We start from the raw sequence: 17,484 nt of genomic DNA on the forward strand, positions 1-17,484 counted from the left end.
AATTTTAAATATAAAAATATATTTTTAATAATAAAATATATATCATTATTAAATACAAATTATATTAAAAAATCAATTGGGCCCGATGCACAAGCTTAGTCCTGTTGTGCTTTTCATTGGTACTAGAGATTAAGGCGGAATTTGGTTGACATCCTTCTCTAACCCATTTTTGTAAAAACTAGCTTTTAAGAAAACCAAGTTTTTTAATAAGTTTTAGAAACTTTGTTTTTATGTTTGGTGACACATCCAAAACTTGATTTTGAATAGCTTATGGGGGGATCAGGATTCTCACACTCTTTTACAAACCCAGGTTTTCTTAAAAGTGTGTTTTCTTCAAACCAGTTTTGATGTTCTTTATAGTCCCTTTACCCATTTCAATCTCCACAGCCATCAAATGAGTCTTCTATAACGAAAACAGTTCCAACTTAATTATTCGGGTGTGAGATATTAAGTTTGGAGCACACATCGGACCTATCAAGTTATCATCTCATGGAGATGCAACATGGATGGTCAATGGATCGTGGATAACTCATCAGTGACCCATTTTGAAGACAGAATCTGCAGAAAGAAAAAAAAAAGAAAAAAAGAAAACAGGCCATATGCATGAGTGCCACGAAGGCAAAACGTCAAGAACATGGGGAATGGGGACTAAAATATGGGCTGCTTGCAGCCCGTATATATCGCGTGTCCCATTTTTCCAGGAATGCCATGGCGGAACGTTCTGTCCTCGCTTATTCTCTCCAAGATAGCAGATAGTAGCTCCCAGCTCCGTGGGACCGTGGGTACCATTAGTACGCAACAAAAATAAGAGAAGTAAATGTCAAAATTATATTAAATTTTGTAGAAAATGTGATATTGATAAATAAAATTTATATACGTCGATATGAGATGAAAAAAAAAGTTATTTGTTTGTTCTCAGCTTAGCTCGGTAAAAAGTTTGGCCTCTCTAAATCCTTTAATTTGGATATTTTTAAAAATTCTTTATCATGTATACTTATATTGGATCTATTATGAGCCTGACATTTAGAGAGCAATTTAATTCATTTGGAAACTTTTAATTTTTTTTGAAGCGGTGAAAAATTTTCCTTTAGGTAATTGGCGTTTAGAATTGTTTACAATAAAATAGAAGTTGGCATTAGCAATTTAGATGCTTAACAAATCTTAGATTTCAAACTTTTCCGGTTTTCATTTCCGCTACCTTTTTTTTCCATATAGCTTTATTTCCTTTAACGTTTTTCAGGTCATTTCTAGTAATTATGTGTAATTTGTCGTTATTTCTGGTTATTTCATACTTCCTATATAATTAAATTTACACCCGTAGACGGTAGACAATTTATTTCCACTCACATTTGGGTTTGCGTAACTGTTAAACATTTGCAATGAAGAAACATTGAGTTAATAATGCATATGAACTTGGCGACATAAAAATTTTTCATTAGAGAGGACAAACAAAGTTTAACAAGGGCTACAATTACTTTTAAGATTTTATATAACCTAAATGATTTTTTTTGTTAAATTACATGTATTTTTTTTTTTAAACTGTAGGGACATCATGGCAACCTGAATATGACCTAGCAAACCATATGATGGGAGTATCCAATGGCACATGCTCATGTAGGCTTTGCAGATTTACATATAATCCTTCATTGTATTTATTAGTAATTCATTTATTTATATATTGTGCCCCTCAACTATTAACTTTTTAAAGGTTCTGTGCTTCAATCAGAAATTTCGACCACCACCTTAGATGTAGTAGGGTTCGACTAAGCCTTCTTCCGAGAAGATGCTTGAAGGGAGGCAAGCAACTGGCATATCCTTTCGACCCAACTTCTTCTCAACTGTGAGAAGCGCCGACACCAACACTGTAGACACTGAGGAAAGACATTGGGCGTACTGTTCATAAACCAAACTCCAACTTAGATTCACATTACAAATTACAATGAGAGAAGAGACAAAATGATTGTGAAGAGAAGTCGCAGAGAAATAGGAATGGAAAGGAATGCAAAACGAAATAAACAAACAACAACAAAAGGAGGCATCTTAAAGAGGCAATACAGTATAACGTAAACTAAGTATGCAAGTTGAAACTGAAAAAGAGAGAGAGAGGTGGCACAATGTAGCACCACATTTTAATGCCAATAACATTCAAGGGGAGCAGTGCTTCGTAAACATCACCGCAGCAAGCACTAAGCGTAGCCACACATGCCATATAGGCAGTAGGACCCCTTACGGCACTTGTTCCCGCATCTCCCGCAGTTCTTTCTGTCGAACGCCAGATTCACGCACCTCCCCTTGCAGCACGTCTTCGTGAACCTGCACCTCCTCCCACATTTGCCGCAGTTGAGGCGATCGGTCTTCCGATCCACGCACTTCTTGTGGCAGCAGTCAGGGCCAGGGCTTCCCTTCAGTTTGCAGATCTTCCGTTTTTTGTCGCACCTTTGCGGCTTCCAGGATCTGGCCAGGTACCGGCGCAGTCCGAGCGACGGCAGGTCGCCAGAGTAAGGCTCCTCCTCGGCGGTGGGGTCCTCACTGCCGCCAACTACACCTTCCTCTGGTTCCTCGTGTTCTTCGTTGCGGCTGGGAGTGTCGTGGATGCGACCACCAAAATGAGAGCCCCGATGACTGCTGCTGTTAGGAGTAACCGTGGTGCGGCCATGGTGGTGGCGGCGGAGGCGGAGGTGGTGGTGGTCGTACGGCTATGATGGAGCAAGAGGTGATTGAGAGGGGAAAGAAATGAGATGATGTTGGTTTTATAGAGAATTAGCCATACTGCTTGGGCTCTTAGTTGCCGGCATGACTGGGCTTGAGTTTGCCAGTCAGGCTTAGCTCATAGCGACTTGGTCTATGCAAGATAATTAATGATTGTTATAATGAAATAGACCGAGTCTAAATCGTCATGCGTATCACACACTGAGTCCAACATTCACAATCAATGGAATGTGAAGTCACGTATGATTAGTTGTAAAACAACGTATTAGTTTCAGTAAGTCATTATATAAAACCTATTATTCAGCCTTCATGTTTACCAAACGTACTGGATTAATCACATTAATTAACACAAATTCATTTAAAATATAAATGTAAATGACAATTAAAAAATATTAGTAACGTAGAATGGATTTAATTAAAAATTTTTGTATTAAACCATTGTATTTGCAAATCCAGTAGCGTGTTCTAATATTTCTTTTAACAGAGAACCTATCAATTGAAACCATTGTATGTGGGCACTATAACTTTGTGTCCTAAGTGGTGGAGCATGGCATCATGTTTAAGAATGCATCAGTGACCGCTATGATCCTTATTTCTAGGCATTGGTTGTTAACTTCACCAATAAAGAACCACTACTGAAACAGCCTGTTTAACCATGGGCTTACTACAAGTAATATTGAGAGGAAGGTGGTTACAAGATAATTTTATTCCATAAAAATTACGAGCACACCCCCAAAAGCCTAGTGAATTATGTTTTGCCACAAAAACACAAAAACAGATTATGTCTACATTCTAGGGAGAGAGAGAGAGAGAACAAAGTTACTGGAGAAAATTTACTCTACCTCTTCGTGTGGACATAATAATAAGTCAAGGTTTGTCCACACACAGAGCAAGGAAAAAAGAAAAAGGCATGGAATAAATCACAATTGATTCTTTCAATTAACATTGAACTTTTATTCTTTCTAGTAATTAAATCAATATTGGATGAGAGATGGCGTATCGCTGTTAAATTTTTACTGCCTAAATTTGAAGTTCATTGGACCTGACCAATATATTTGAACTGAAGTTACAAAAACAAAGAACAAAAATTAATGCCAGCAAATGTGAGGGCCATTTACAGAAAAACTTTTAGAAAAAAAAAAAGCAAAGGAGGTTTTTCAGAAGTATGTGACACAAGGTTGGGCATCAAAGCGGAAATTTTCTAAATATATTTGTGTATTTTCTGGATCTAATATATAAGGAAACCATGCACCTTGCCTGAGTCCAGAGTAGAGGCATAGGCAGTTGTGAACACAATGTGGGCAGTAGCCCAAACAAACAAAAAAAAAAGTTTATTTTCTTATTGATAGATTAGGGTAATTTTTTTTTGGATATATTGACGCTCTTTAAAGTTTAAATTTTTTAACTTATGTCTCGTAGCCTGATTTTTTTAGCTCTGTCCCTGTTCGAAAGACTTAGTTGCTACTTGCTAGAGCCCAGAGTTACATAACTATGGCAAGTTAGCTACTCAATCCGGTTACCTTGAGTTCCGTTTATTATTGCATATACATTTATGCTTTGACCTAACATTCTTGCCGTTAATATATGTGTAATATATATATATATATATAAAGCGGGAGAGTAATTGGTATGTTCCAGAATACAAACCAGACTACTTAAATACAATGGTTATGGTGCACTTTGTGTGGTCTAACCTGGCTTTCACGATTTCAAGATTGAACGACCCTTCTAACATTGATATGTTGATGGTTGAGAAATCTCCATCTTTCATAACAACAAACTATAACATGTTTGGTATTAAATTAGTTTTTATATACACATTAGGATGTTTTTATTTTGTTTAAAATATTTTTGGCAAAACAATTGAATGATCTGGTTTTTTTTCTGACCTAACGGTCTGGGATGGTGTGTGTGTGTGTCTATATATATATATATGTGAGAACTCTATATGTTTGACAAGTCATAATTTGTGAAATGTATGTAATATTTAATGATTATGCACAATTTTCTTTAAGAAAATTTCACTCAAAATCCCAACATTTTGATCATAATCCAGGCCTTCCGGGCAATGCCCAGCTTAACTTTGGTGGCGACTGTTTATGAGTTTCAACCTGGCCCCGGCCTCCGCCCCTGGTTGGGGCATACCAGACTCAAGTTTTATTGGGCTCGAAGGTCAAACTTCGACTTAGACTTGGCTCTGCTTGGCTCGGCCTACCTACTTCCGAGCTAGTTATAGGACTGACTGTAATTTGTGGGCTCTACAGTATTTGATGGAACCCCACTACACAATTTTGTATTGATTGAAGGGACGCATAAAGAATATGCTTGGTCTGATTGCTGTAATTTCTCCCACTATCTTTTACACTCTCTATCAGTCTTTAATATATATACTCCTTCCACTCACCCAACTATTCTCGATCATAGGTTATATTCAAATTAAAGTCAATTATGAAAAAAATACTTAATGATCAGCATGTATGAGTGATAAGACTTAATCGAAAGCATATAATGCCCTGATGGTGTAGTCGAATAAGAAAATTGGGATCAAGTCACTACTTGTTTGAATCACCCATCATCACGAAACACATGATTGGTTTTGCCAGAGTGGTCGATAGAATGCGTTGACAACTAGATGAAAGACTTTAATGTTTGGTTTGCTTATGTTTTCTAAACTTTTTCATCGGTACTAGTTGGGATGCTGAAACTCTTACCCTTCCCCATCCCCAATAGCACATGATTGCTTTTGGTGGCTTGGGATCGGCGTCGAGGCCTGGGCATCGGGTTGGCCAGGCCCGACACCCGAAACTTGAGTTCAAGCCCGGCTTGAAACTCCACATCCGAGCATGTGCCCAGCTTGGTTACAACAAAAAAAAATATTAATGTAAAACCAAAATTTTTAAATATAAAATATTTTTTTAGTAATAAAATATGTATCATTATTAAATAAAATTAATATTAAAAAATAAATTGGACCCGATGCCCAGGCTTAGTCTTGTTGTGCTTTTCATTGGAACTAGAGATTAAGGGGGTATTTGGATGACATCCATCTCTAACCCAATTTTGTAAAAACTAGCTTTTATAAAAACCAAGTTTTTTATTAAGTTTTAGAACTTGGCTTTTATGTTTTGGAGACATCCAAAACTTGATTTTGAATAGCTTATTGGGGATCAGGCTTGTCACTTTCTCTTACAAAGCCAGGTTTTCTTAAAATCGGGTTTTCTTCAAACTAGTTTTGTTGGCACCCAAACACTCCAAAAACGTGGTTTTGGAGGGCAAAACTATGTTTTGTTTTGCATTCAAAACCTGGCTTTCAAGTGTCACCCAAGCATCCCCTTAAGCTTTTTGAAAAAAAAAAAAACGTTCTTCATAGTCTTTTTACTTTTTCAATTTCCCCAGCCATCAAACATATTTTGTATAACGAAAAGAGTTCCAACTTATTTATTCAGGTGTGAGGTATCTACGTTTGGAGTACACATCGGACCTATCAAGTTGTCGTCTTGTGGAGAAACCACACGGATGGTCAATGGATCGTGGATAACTCATCAGTTACCCATTTTAAAGACTGGATCTGCGAAAAAAAGGGAAAAGAAAAAAGAAAACGGGCTGTACCGATGAGTGCAACTAGGGCAAAACGATAAGAACATGGGGAATGGGGACGCAAACATGGGCTGCTTGCAGGCCATATACATTGCATGTCCTGTTTTCCCAGGAACGCCAAGCCGGAACGCTCTGTCCTCCCTTATTCTCTCCAACATGGCAGATAAGAACTCCGAGCTCCATGGGTACCACTTGTATGCAACAAAAAATAAAAGAAATAAATGTCAATATTATATTAAATTTTGTAGAAAATGTGGTATTGATAATTAAAATTAATATATGCCAATATAAGATGAAAAAAAAAAACTATTATTTGTTTGTCATCAACTTAGCTCGGTAAAAAGTTTGCGGCTCCCTAAATCCTTTAATTTGGATACTTTTTTTTTTTATTCTTTATGATGTATACGTATATTGGATCTATTATGAGGACCGTTTGATGAATGAAACTCGAGTAAAGGAGAAGTTCCCTCATTCCTGGTTATAGGGATGTCAACGGATCAGATGTAAATTGGATATCCTTTTTTTCGGATATTCACATATTCAGATTTGAAGATATGAATAAAAATACTCATATCAGAATCCAAATCCAAAATCTGATTTCAGGATCCGTATCCGCTTTTTCTGATATTCACATATTCGTAGTCGAAGATGAACAAAGGAAAGTCATATCCAAATTCACAATCTGAATCTGATTTTTATATTCGTACTTGAATGCAAAGCCGAATTTTGAACCGAATGTGGCCAATTTTCAAAATGTAACAGATGTGAATATAGAACATTTATTTAAAACTAAATCCTTTAAATCTGAGTATGGTCATGTATATTGAAACTAGAATGTCCTCGGATGTCATTTCCTAAATCCGAACCAGTGGTTCCCTGAGTAAAACGTGGAAAAAAAAAACGTCAGTTTGAAAATCAATGAGAATACTTGAAAATTATCTGTTAAAAAATAAAAACAGCATTGATTTTAAAAATATTATCAAAATATTCAAAGCAGTAAGTAGTTAAAACAAACATTTTTACTGTTCTACAATCGGCCGTCAAACTGGTTCGGCTGAAGCCAATTCAGGCGCTGATTCTGAACACTGTACCGCTTAGTGTATAAATATACGTAGTGACTTCCCCAAGATACATGTTTTCAAGGCAAGGTGAGTTTTATAAGGAACCAAAATTTTCCCAGTAGAAGATATGGCGTCTGTGAGCATATATGGTCATGAACAACGTATGTTCTGCGTGCACAATCCCGAGGAGAAAATTTTCAAGCATTCTTTTATTGAAAAATAATTATTGAAACAGGTCAAGTGACTACTTATAAAGACAAATGAATAGGTATAGGATTTTTTCATCACTATTCATCACTAAAGCATTCTCCTTCCAACATAGGATTTTTTCTGTCTATTTTTTTTATATTATTGTATGCAAGTAACATAATAATATATTCACCTTATTTGAGATTTAGTTCTTTTGATGCAGGTTAGATATAGTTTCTGCCGATTTGTCTTGCGTGTCCTCTTATGTAGAGTGAAACAATCACGATCTTGTGATCCACTTTTATAAAAATCTAAGAATAGAATAAGAAACAAAGAAAATATCTTCTAATATATAGTTCAGAAATTGTGGATAACCAAGCTTTTGGATCTTCTTAAATTCATAAACATTTTATAAGGTCTTTTATGTCGATTCCATAGAGACAACCTAAAGATCATGACATCTGTGAGGCCAAGCAATTAGCACGTTAATGGCTTAGGGTTGGAAATGACTAAAATAACCTTGTTAGGCATATGGCTTTGACCACCGAAAGAGAAACAATGATTAATAAAATTGAAAATAAGGGTGGGCAATGGGCTGGGAACTGAAAAGGTAATTGGGTACCCGGTTCTAATGGGCCAGGCTTGGGCTGTGGCTATTGGACACTTGACCAGCCTAATTAAAAAATTCACCATACTGGGTTGACCCGAATTGGGTTTAGGAGGCCGACCTGGCCGGATACATATATACATATATACTATTGTAACTTCTCGCCCGGCCTTTCTGTCTTCTTCCTTTCTCAGTGGCTTCATCCTGTGGCAGAGCGCCAGAAAATTTATTAGGTGGCCTTTCTATTCCGAGACTTTTTTCCTCTATAAATGGAGAGACGCTACCGCCCACTCTTACTTGCAACAGCACCATAGACCACCTGATCATCAATCTTTCCTCTTCTCCTCCTGTGATGGAATCTAGAGTGACCATGAATTCCTTGGTTCTTCTTCTCCTGATGCTACTCTTCAGTCATGGTACTGAGATCTCCTATTATTTTTTGTTATCTCACATTATTTGTTCCCCTTGTTTCTACTGTCCTAATCTCGAGTCCTGCCTATAGTTTTATGTGAATATATTTTTCTTTCTTGTTCGCTTCAATCTTCACAAATAACTTCTCATTTTGTTTTCGTGTTCTGACATTTTTTCAGGATCATTCGTGATGGTGGTAAACGGGCAGGTACTTTTCTACAATCTCAAATAAATGAATGCTGAGATTTTTCTTCCTTACCGTTGCTTCTTTCAACAGAATTACTTGATTACAATGCTACATGTATATTAGTTCTTCTACCCTTAAATTGGCATTTCTATTTTTTCTGCTCTATTTTTTCTTGAAATTACAAATTCCATAGGCTGGTTTCTTTTTCCAATAGATCAATACTACTTTATGTATATACCTTCCAATTTAACGTTTCGACTTGTTATTGAAAGAAATGATTGGTGCCCAAAAGTGTTTGAGATTCATGATTAAGTGAACTGGCTTAAAACTTCTAAGTGTCCATCTGTACCATACTCAATTGGATTCTGACCTGATCATCTCTAATGTATTTTGCTGTTACGGATTTGATCCATCTCTTGCACTCAGATCATTTGGTAAATAAGGTTTATAACTAATTAAGGGGAGTGTTTGATGAGCAGAATAGTTTTCGTCATGAAGAAACTCGCTATTCATATTGCCGGTTAGTTTAAACGGAAAAAGAAAATGCGTCCAAAGCCACTTAAAGATAATACACTTGAAAAGGAAAAATATAACACAGCTTGGTTGTGAACACAACCACACCTGGTGCATAGCGAGGCCTTCTACTGAAGAACCTATGCTTCAGAACAACATTGATTTCGCGTGCTCCAATGGCGTCAACTGCAGCGTGCTGGCTTCAGGGCAGGCCTGCTCTCTCCCAAACACCAAAATCAACCATGCCTCTGTTGTCATGAACCTCTACTAGAGTGCCAATGGTAGGCAACCCTACACTTGTAGCTTTGCCAATTATGGCCTCGTCACCACTGTCCACCCAAGTAAGCCTTCTCTCTCTCTCTCTCTCTCTCTCTCTCTCTCTCTCTCTAAAGTGAGCAGACCAACTTGAAATGTCAGGCATGTTAGCATTTGAAGTACCAAATATTTTTGCAATAAGTGAATTCCATGTAATTATTGGGCTAGTGTATTGTAGGCCCATGTTTTCAGGTTGTCGGTGTAAGGATCATTTGGTGAGCCGGCATATGTGAATGAAGAATTTTAGACATTATGGCTATCTTAATGTAAATATCCGATTAAGTGATTGCGTTTTGGGATATCACGTCATTTAATATGGTATGGGGTATTTTATAATATATAGATACCTGCATGCAATTATGAATTCTTTGATGGGTTGAATCTGTAATTGCTCATAATATAAAAGGGTAGTGGTCCTTGGGGTCGTGCAAGGGGTTAAAACATCGCTTTCTAGGGTTGTCTCTTCTTCATCTGAGAAAAACCACACGTGCTCCGCACAGGCCCTGGAAGATCCCACTACGATTTACCCACCAATTGTTCAGATGGATTCAGATACGATTCCGCTACAGTTAAAGTATTGACTCAATGATTTATCATGAATAAGATCCTGTTTTAGGACATATTCTCTGTTTGTGTATGCGTGAGGAAATCTCCCCAACAGTAGAAATTTACTTTAAGCTCCTAATTGACAACTTTTCCATTGAAAGAACACTTCTTATTAGGAAAATCATAAAATTTTATTTCTTTTTTTTTTTTGAATTATAAACAAAAGGTAGGCCTGCAATGGAAATCTCCCTATTCCTTAGGTGGGAGTGAATTAGAAAACCCTTTCCCAGTAGGAGAAATTATCACGAAGAAGCTAATGCAGTTCATGTTTTGTAGGCTATGCCAGTTGTGTCTATCAGTAAATATGCTACAGCAGGAGAGAATGAAGTAGAATCCTCCATCAATAAGGGTTTCATTGTAGTGATGGAGCAGCCGCTGCTGCTATCGGTCCCTCTATTTTTTAGAATTTTGGTTTAGGTCGACATGTGATAGCTTATGATTGGTCAGAGTAACACAAAATGCAGAGAAATAATTTTTTTATTGCTTCTACTTGATGCAGATATTTGAGCAACATTTTTTCTTGCTTTTTTACCGTTGATGTATCAGCATTTCCTTTAATGAAAAATTGCCAGGCAAAGCTTAACCTTACTGATATCAGTAACTGTTCAAGAAACTAAACACCATAAAGAATTTAGAAAAAAAAGTAAGAAGACAAAAAGTAAGGTCGTTCATCCCTGTAGAATATTCCACTCTAGAGGATGACTTCTCAATTCTACATATCAACACTGGAACAACACTAGAAATGAAATGATTCAGATAAACCATTCAAGCCAGATCCTCAAGCAAAATCCTTCTTCATGTCTCTCCTCTCCACCACAATGAACAGTTCTACAAATTTTTTCCACTTCTCATTTGTTAGAGGTCCAGGATACTGTCAGGTCCTTGGGATGAAAATATCCCTACCAACTTTTTAAAACCCACCATACCTAGGAAGATAAAATCAGAAGATTCTTTATATAAAGTCCTCTGCATTAATCTGCAAACTCATCATACTTGACAGGTACATGACAAGCATTTTCAGACCCATTTTTGCAGAATTCAATTTGATGAGTTCTGTTTGGTGCAACAGATCCTTGCTTTTCCACAATTCTCTTGAACAGATTTTTCTGGAGAAGATGCTATTGAATTTGAAGTATCTATCCTTACAAATTAATGTTCATAGAGAACCAGAGCATGTTAATTGCTCAAGGAGAAAGCACCAACAATCATGGTTAAGGGATTGTTTGTCAGCGGAAACACTTTGTGAGTTTTTCATGAATCTGCCTAAAAGTTTGTGGCATATTCATTACACATAACTATTGTTCCGTGAACCTGCTCTAATATTTCGGGTGAAGAATATGTTCACAAAAATGTAAGATTGCTAACTCATGACGGTTGACGACGGTTCCGAGCATTTATTTATAACAAAATAAGGGCATTTTATTTTTTTATGAAAAAGAAAATGTTTGGATCACCTAGTAAAGTGGGTAGGCTCACCAATTAAGTAATATTGTCCATCAAAAGTTACTTGGTTGTTGTTATATATATATAAATATATATATATTAAAATAAACCCATGGCTGTAGGTTTTTCTTTATATTTTGTGATTTTAAAAACTGTTGTAAATAGTGCATTCAGGATGACAGTTCATTGGTCATAACTCTTTACAGATGAAATCCATCATTTGTGATAGTTTTTATCATTGCAAAATATAAAAAAATCATCTAGTATATATATATATATATATATATATAACTTATTTCTTTTTGTCAGATTTTGTGAAGAATAGGTAGTAAATTCAAATTCAGTTTGCGGTTAACTGAATTCAAATATGATTACCATTCAGGTGCACTTAACCAAATTTTAATCCAAGTGTGTAGAAATGTACAACGAGCTCAGATTAAGTCACATATTCCTTGCTCAAGGTTGGGTCGAGCATTACGAGATGTACTCAGCTTGACTCGGTAAAGCTCATGTCACTTGATTCATATTTTGTATGCACAAACAATCTTCTGTATGATCCACACATGTTATAAATTTTGTAATAACAGGCTATCAATTACATAAATTAGCTATTGAAGACGCCATGAACAACAACACTGTAGACACTGAGGCAAGAACATTGGGCATAACGAGCATAAGCCAAACTCCAACTGTAGATACACATTACAAATTACAATGAGAGGGGGACAAAATGATTGTGAAGAGAAGTCACAAAGAAATAAGAATGCAAAGAATGCAAAACAAAATACAAGCAAACAAACAAACAAAAGGAGGCAAAACTAGAGTGGGGAAACTAGTCGCTAGCTGGCCACAGGGATCGACAAATGCGGATGGGGAGAGACCATAACCAAGATACTCTAAGGAAAGTACAATGAAGAATGGCAGGCATCTTAAACGAAGGTCATACAGTGTAACATAAATTAAGTATGCAAGTTGAACTGAAAAAGAGAGAGAGAGGTGGCACAATGTAGCACCAAATTTTAATGCCAATAACATTCTAGGGGAAGACGAGCAGTCTTGTTGTTTTGAGTTTGTAGTTAATAAATGAATAAACGGTTTTTGATGCTTATTTGGAACAAGGAATCGATATTTCTGGATCAAGAAGTTGGTTCTTGCAGCAGTGCTTCGTAAACATCACCGCAGCAAGCACTAAGCGTAGCCACACATGCCATATAGGCAGTAGGACCCCTTACGGCACTTGTTCCCGCATCTCCCGCAGTTCTTTCTGTCGAACGCCAGATTCACGCACCTCCCCTTGCAGCAGGTCTTCGTGAACCTGCACCTCCTCCCACATTTGCCGCAGTTGAGGCGATCGGTCTTCCGATCCACGCACTTCTTGTGGCAGCAGTCAGGGCCAGGGCTTCCCTTCAGTTTGCAGATCTTCCGTTTTTTGTCGCACCTTTGCGGCTTCCAGGATCTGGCCAGGTACCGGCGCAGTCCGAGCGACGGCAGGTCGCCAGAGTAAGGCTCCTCCTCGGCGGTGGGGTCCGCAATGCCGCCAACTACACCTTCCTCCGGTTCCTCGTGTTCTTCGGTTGCGGCTGGGAGTGTCGTGGATGCGACCAGAAAAATGAGAGCCCCGATGACTGCTGCTGTTAGGAGTAACCGTGGTGCGGCCATGGTGGTGGCGGCGGTGGCAGCGGAGGCGGATGTGGTGGTGGTCGTACGGCTATTGATGGAAGCAAGAGGTGGATTGAGAGGGAAAGAAATGAGATGATGTTGGTTTTATAGAGAATTAGCCAGTACTGCTTGGGCTCTTAGTTGCTGGCATGACTGGGCTTGAGTTTGCCAGTAAGGCTTAGCTCATGGCGACTTGGTCTATGCAAGATAATTAATGATTGTTATAATGAAATAGACCGAGTCTAAATCGTCATGCGTAATCACACACTGAGTCCAACATTCACAATCAATGGAATGTGAAGTCACGTATGATTAGTTGTAAAAACAACGTATTAGTTTCAGTAAGTCATTATATAAAACCTACTTATTCAGCCTTCATGTTTACCAAAAGTACTGAATTAATCACAATTAATTCACACAAATTCATTTAAAATATAAATGTAAATAACAACTAAAAAAATATTAGTAACGTGGAATGGAATTTAATTAAAAATTTATGTATTAAACCATTGCATTTGCAAGTCGAGTAACGTGTTCTAACATTGTATGTGGGCACTATAACTTGGTGTCCTAAGTGGTGGAGCTTGGCATCAAGCTTAAGAATGCATCAGTCACCGCTATGATCCTTATTTCTATGCATTGGTTGTTAACTTCACCTATAAAGAACATCTACTGAAACAGCCTGTTTAACCATGGGCTTACTACAAGTAATATTGAGAGGAAGGTGGTTACAAGATATATATATAATATATATAAAGAGCGAGAGAGTAATTGGTATGTCCCAGAATACAAACCAGACTACTTAAAGACAAGGATTATGGTGCACTTTGTGTGGTCTAACCTGGCAGTTACGATTTCAAGATTGAACGACTCTTATAACATTGATATGTTGATGGTGGAGAAATCTCCATGTTTCATAACAACAAACTATAACATGTTTCGTATTAAAATAGTTTTTATATACACATTAGGATGTTTTTATTTTGTTTAAAATATTTTTAGCAAAACAATTGAATGGTCTGGTTTTATCTCTTACCTAATGCTCTGGGATGGTGTGTGTGTGCCTATATATATATATGAGACCGAGAACATTGCGCAGCCATACCTCTATATGTTTGACAAGATATAATTAATAACCTATGTTCTTGTGAGATGTATGTAGGATTTAACGATTATGCACAACTTTCTTTAGGAAAATTTCACTCATAATCCCAACATTTGGATCATAATCCAGGCCTTCCGGGCAATACCCAGCTTAACTTTTCGTGGTGACTGTTCATGAGTTTCAACCTGGCCCCTGCCTCAGACCCTGGTTGGGGCAGACCAGACTCAAGTTTTATTGGGCTCAAGGGTCAAACTTTGACTTAGACCCGCTCAGCCTATCTACTTCCGAGCTAGTCATAGGACTGACTGTAATTTGTGGGCTCTACAGTCTTTGATGGAACCCCACAACACAATTTTGTACTCATTGAAGGGGACGCATAGAGAATATGCTTGGACTGATTGGTGCAATTTCTCCCAATATCTTTTACACTTTCTATCAGGCTCTAATATATATACTCCTTCCACTCACCCAACTATTCTCGATCATAGGATATATTCAAATTAGAGTCAATTATAAAAAAAATACTTAATGATCAGCATGTATGAGTGATAAGACTTAGTCAAAAGCATATAATGCCCTGATGGTGCAGTTAAATAAGAAAATTGGGATCAAGTCACTACTTGTTTGAATCACCCATCATCACCAAACACATGAGTGGTTTTGCGAGAGTGGTCGATAGAATGTATTGACAACTAGATGAAAGACTTTCACGGTTGGGGGACTTACGTTTCCTCAATTTTTTCATTAGTACTAGTTGGGTGAGCAGAAGGAGTATGTTACCAAGAATGCCGAAACTCCTACCCTTCCCTCCATTCCCTATTGCACAGGATTGGCTTGAGATAGGTGTCCTGTTGTGCTTTTCGTAGTGATTAAAGTGGCGTTCGTGTGACATCCTTCTCTAGCCCAGTTTTGTAAAAACTAGCTTTTGTGAAAACCAATTTTTTTAATGAGTTTTAGAAACTTTGTTTTTATGTTTGGGTGACACATCCAAAACTTGATTTTGAAAAGATTATGGGGGATGAGGCTTCTTAGTCACTCTTACAAAACCAGGTTTTCTTCAAACCAGTTTTGATGGCACCCAAATACTCCACAAACGTGGTTTTGGAGGGCAAAACTATGTTTTATTTTTCATTCAAAACCCGACTTTCAAGTGTCACCCAAGCATCTCCTCAAGTTTTTTGGAGGGAGAGTGTGTAGAAAATAAACGATGAATGACAAAAGTTCAAAGCCACTTATGTGGAGAGAAAGTTTGCGTGCAGGTGCGGAACGAGGATTTTTTTCAGGGCCAGACCAAACGGTTCAACGAACTTATCCAGTAGGGCCGAACTAAATCCAAAACCAAGAAATACATTACGCAACTAAAAGTTTTGAATTTTTTTAATGTAATTTTTTTTTAATTAGCCGGGGTGGGGTCACAGGCTAAGCACCCCCTCCCTCCACATCCATCTAACGTGTTTTCTATAATGAAAACAATTCCAACATAATTATTTGGGTGTGAGGTATCAAGTTTGGAGCGCACATCGGACCTATCAAATTATCGTCTCGTGCAGAAACCACACGGATGGTCAATGGATCATGGATAACTCACTCGCCAGTGACCTGTTCTGAAGATTGGATCTGCAACAAAAAGAAAAATGAAAAAAGAAAACAGGATGTACCGATGAGTGCCACGAGGGCGAAACGTCAAGAACATGGGGAATGGGGACGCAAACATGGGCTGCTTGCAGGCCATATACATCACGTGTCCGGTTTTTCCAGGAACACCAGGTCGGAACGTTCTGTCCTCGCTTATTCTCTCAAACATAGCAGATAAGAACTCCCAACTCCATGGGTATCATTAGTATGCAACAAAAATAGAAGAAGTAAATGTCAAAAATATATTAAATTTTCTAGAAAATGTGATATTAATAAATAAAATTTACATATGTCAATATAAGATGAAAAAAAAATTATTTGTTTGTCGTCAGTTTAGCTGGGTAAAAAGTTTGCGCCTCTGAATCCTTTAATTTGGATATTTTTTTGAAATTCTTTATCATGTATACGTATATTGGATATGTGATGAACACTGATATTTAGTGAGGAATTTAATTCATTTGGTAATTAATTTTTTTTGAAGCAGGTAAATAATTTTGCTTTAGGTAATTGGCGTTAAGAAATGTTTACAATAAAAAAAAAAGTTTAGCATTAGCAAATTTTGATGCTTTAACAAATCTTAGATTTCAAAATTTTCCGGTTTTCATTTCCGCCACTGTTTTTCCCAGATTGCCTTTAATTTCCTTTAACTTTAATTTCAGGTCATTTCTTCTTACTCCTTGTTTAATTTCTTCGTTATTTCGGGTTATTTTTATGCTTTTTATATCTAATATTCAATTTACAAAAGTAGACGATAGAAAATTTATTATTATTATTATATTTAATAATAATAATAATAATTCAGTATATACTATAAGTCACAGGAGTCACAATGTAATTAATCGTAATTGGTAAGGAAGTACGCATAGTTCGAACTTGTACCAAATGACTGACTATCTTCTCAAGAAGCATACTAAATCTATTTGTTTTGATGCTTATATATATATATATATATATATATATCAAGCTCTTAACATGCTAATTATGTGGTTGTCCCCTAAGCATAGCCGCACATGCCATATGGTCAATTGGATCCTTGACGGCATTTATTTCCGCAACTCCTGCAGTTTTTTCTGTCTGTGGCGAGATTCACACACTTCCTGTTGCAGCATGCCTCGTTGACCTCGCACTTGTTCCCACACTTACCGCAGTTGAGGCCGTCAGTTTTGAGGTCCGCGCACTTCTTCTCGCAACAGCGATCAGGGCCACCCTTTGTTGATGATCCGCAAATATTTGGGTCCTTATCACATGTCAATTCTTTAGATTTAGAGAGAAACCGGCGAATGGCAAGCACTGGTAGGTGGCCGGAGTCCGGCTTGCCGTTGCCGGCAGCTGAAGCTTTCTCAGCAAGCAGTTGATTGGGTTCATCTGCCTCATGTGGCTGCAGCGACGGCGCCAATGTTGCGATGATGACGATGATGGCTATGATGGAAAATGTTAGTAGTAAAGT

This window comes from Nymphaea colorata, chromosome 7 (genome assembly GCF_008831285.2).
Source record: "Nymphaea colorata isolate Beijing-Zhang1983 chromosome 7, ASM883128v2, whole genome shotgun sequence".
In the NCBI taxonomy this organism is placed as follows: domain Eukaryota; kingdom Viridiplantae; phylum Streptophyta; class Magnoliopsida; order Nymphaeales; family Nymphaeaceae; genus Nymphaea; species Nymphaea colorata.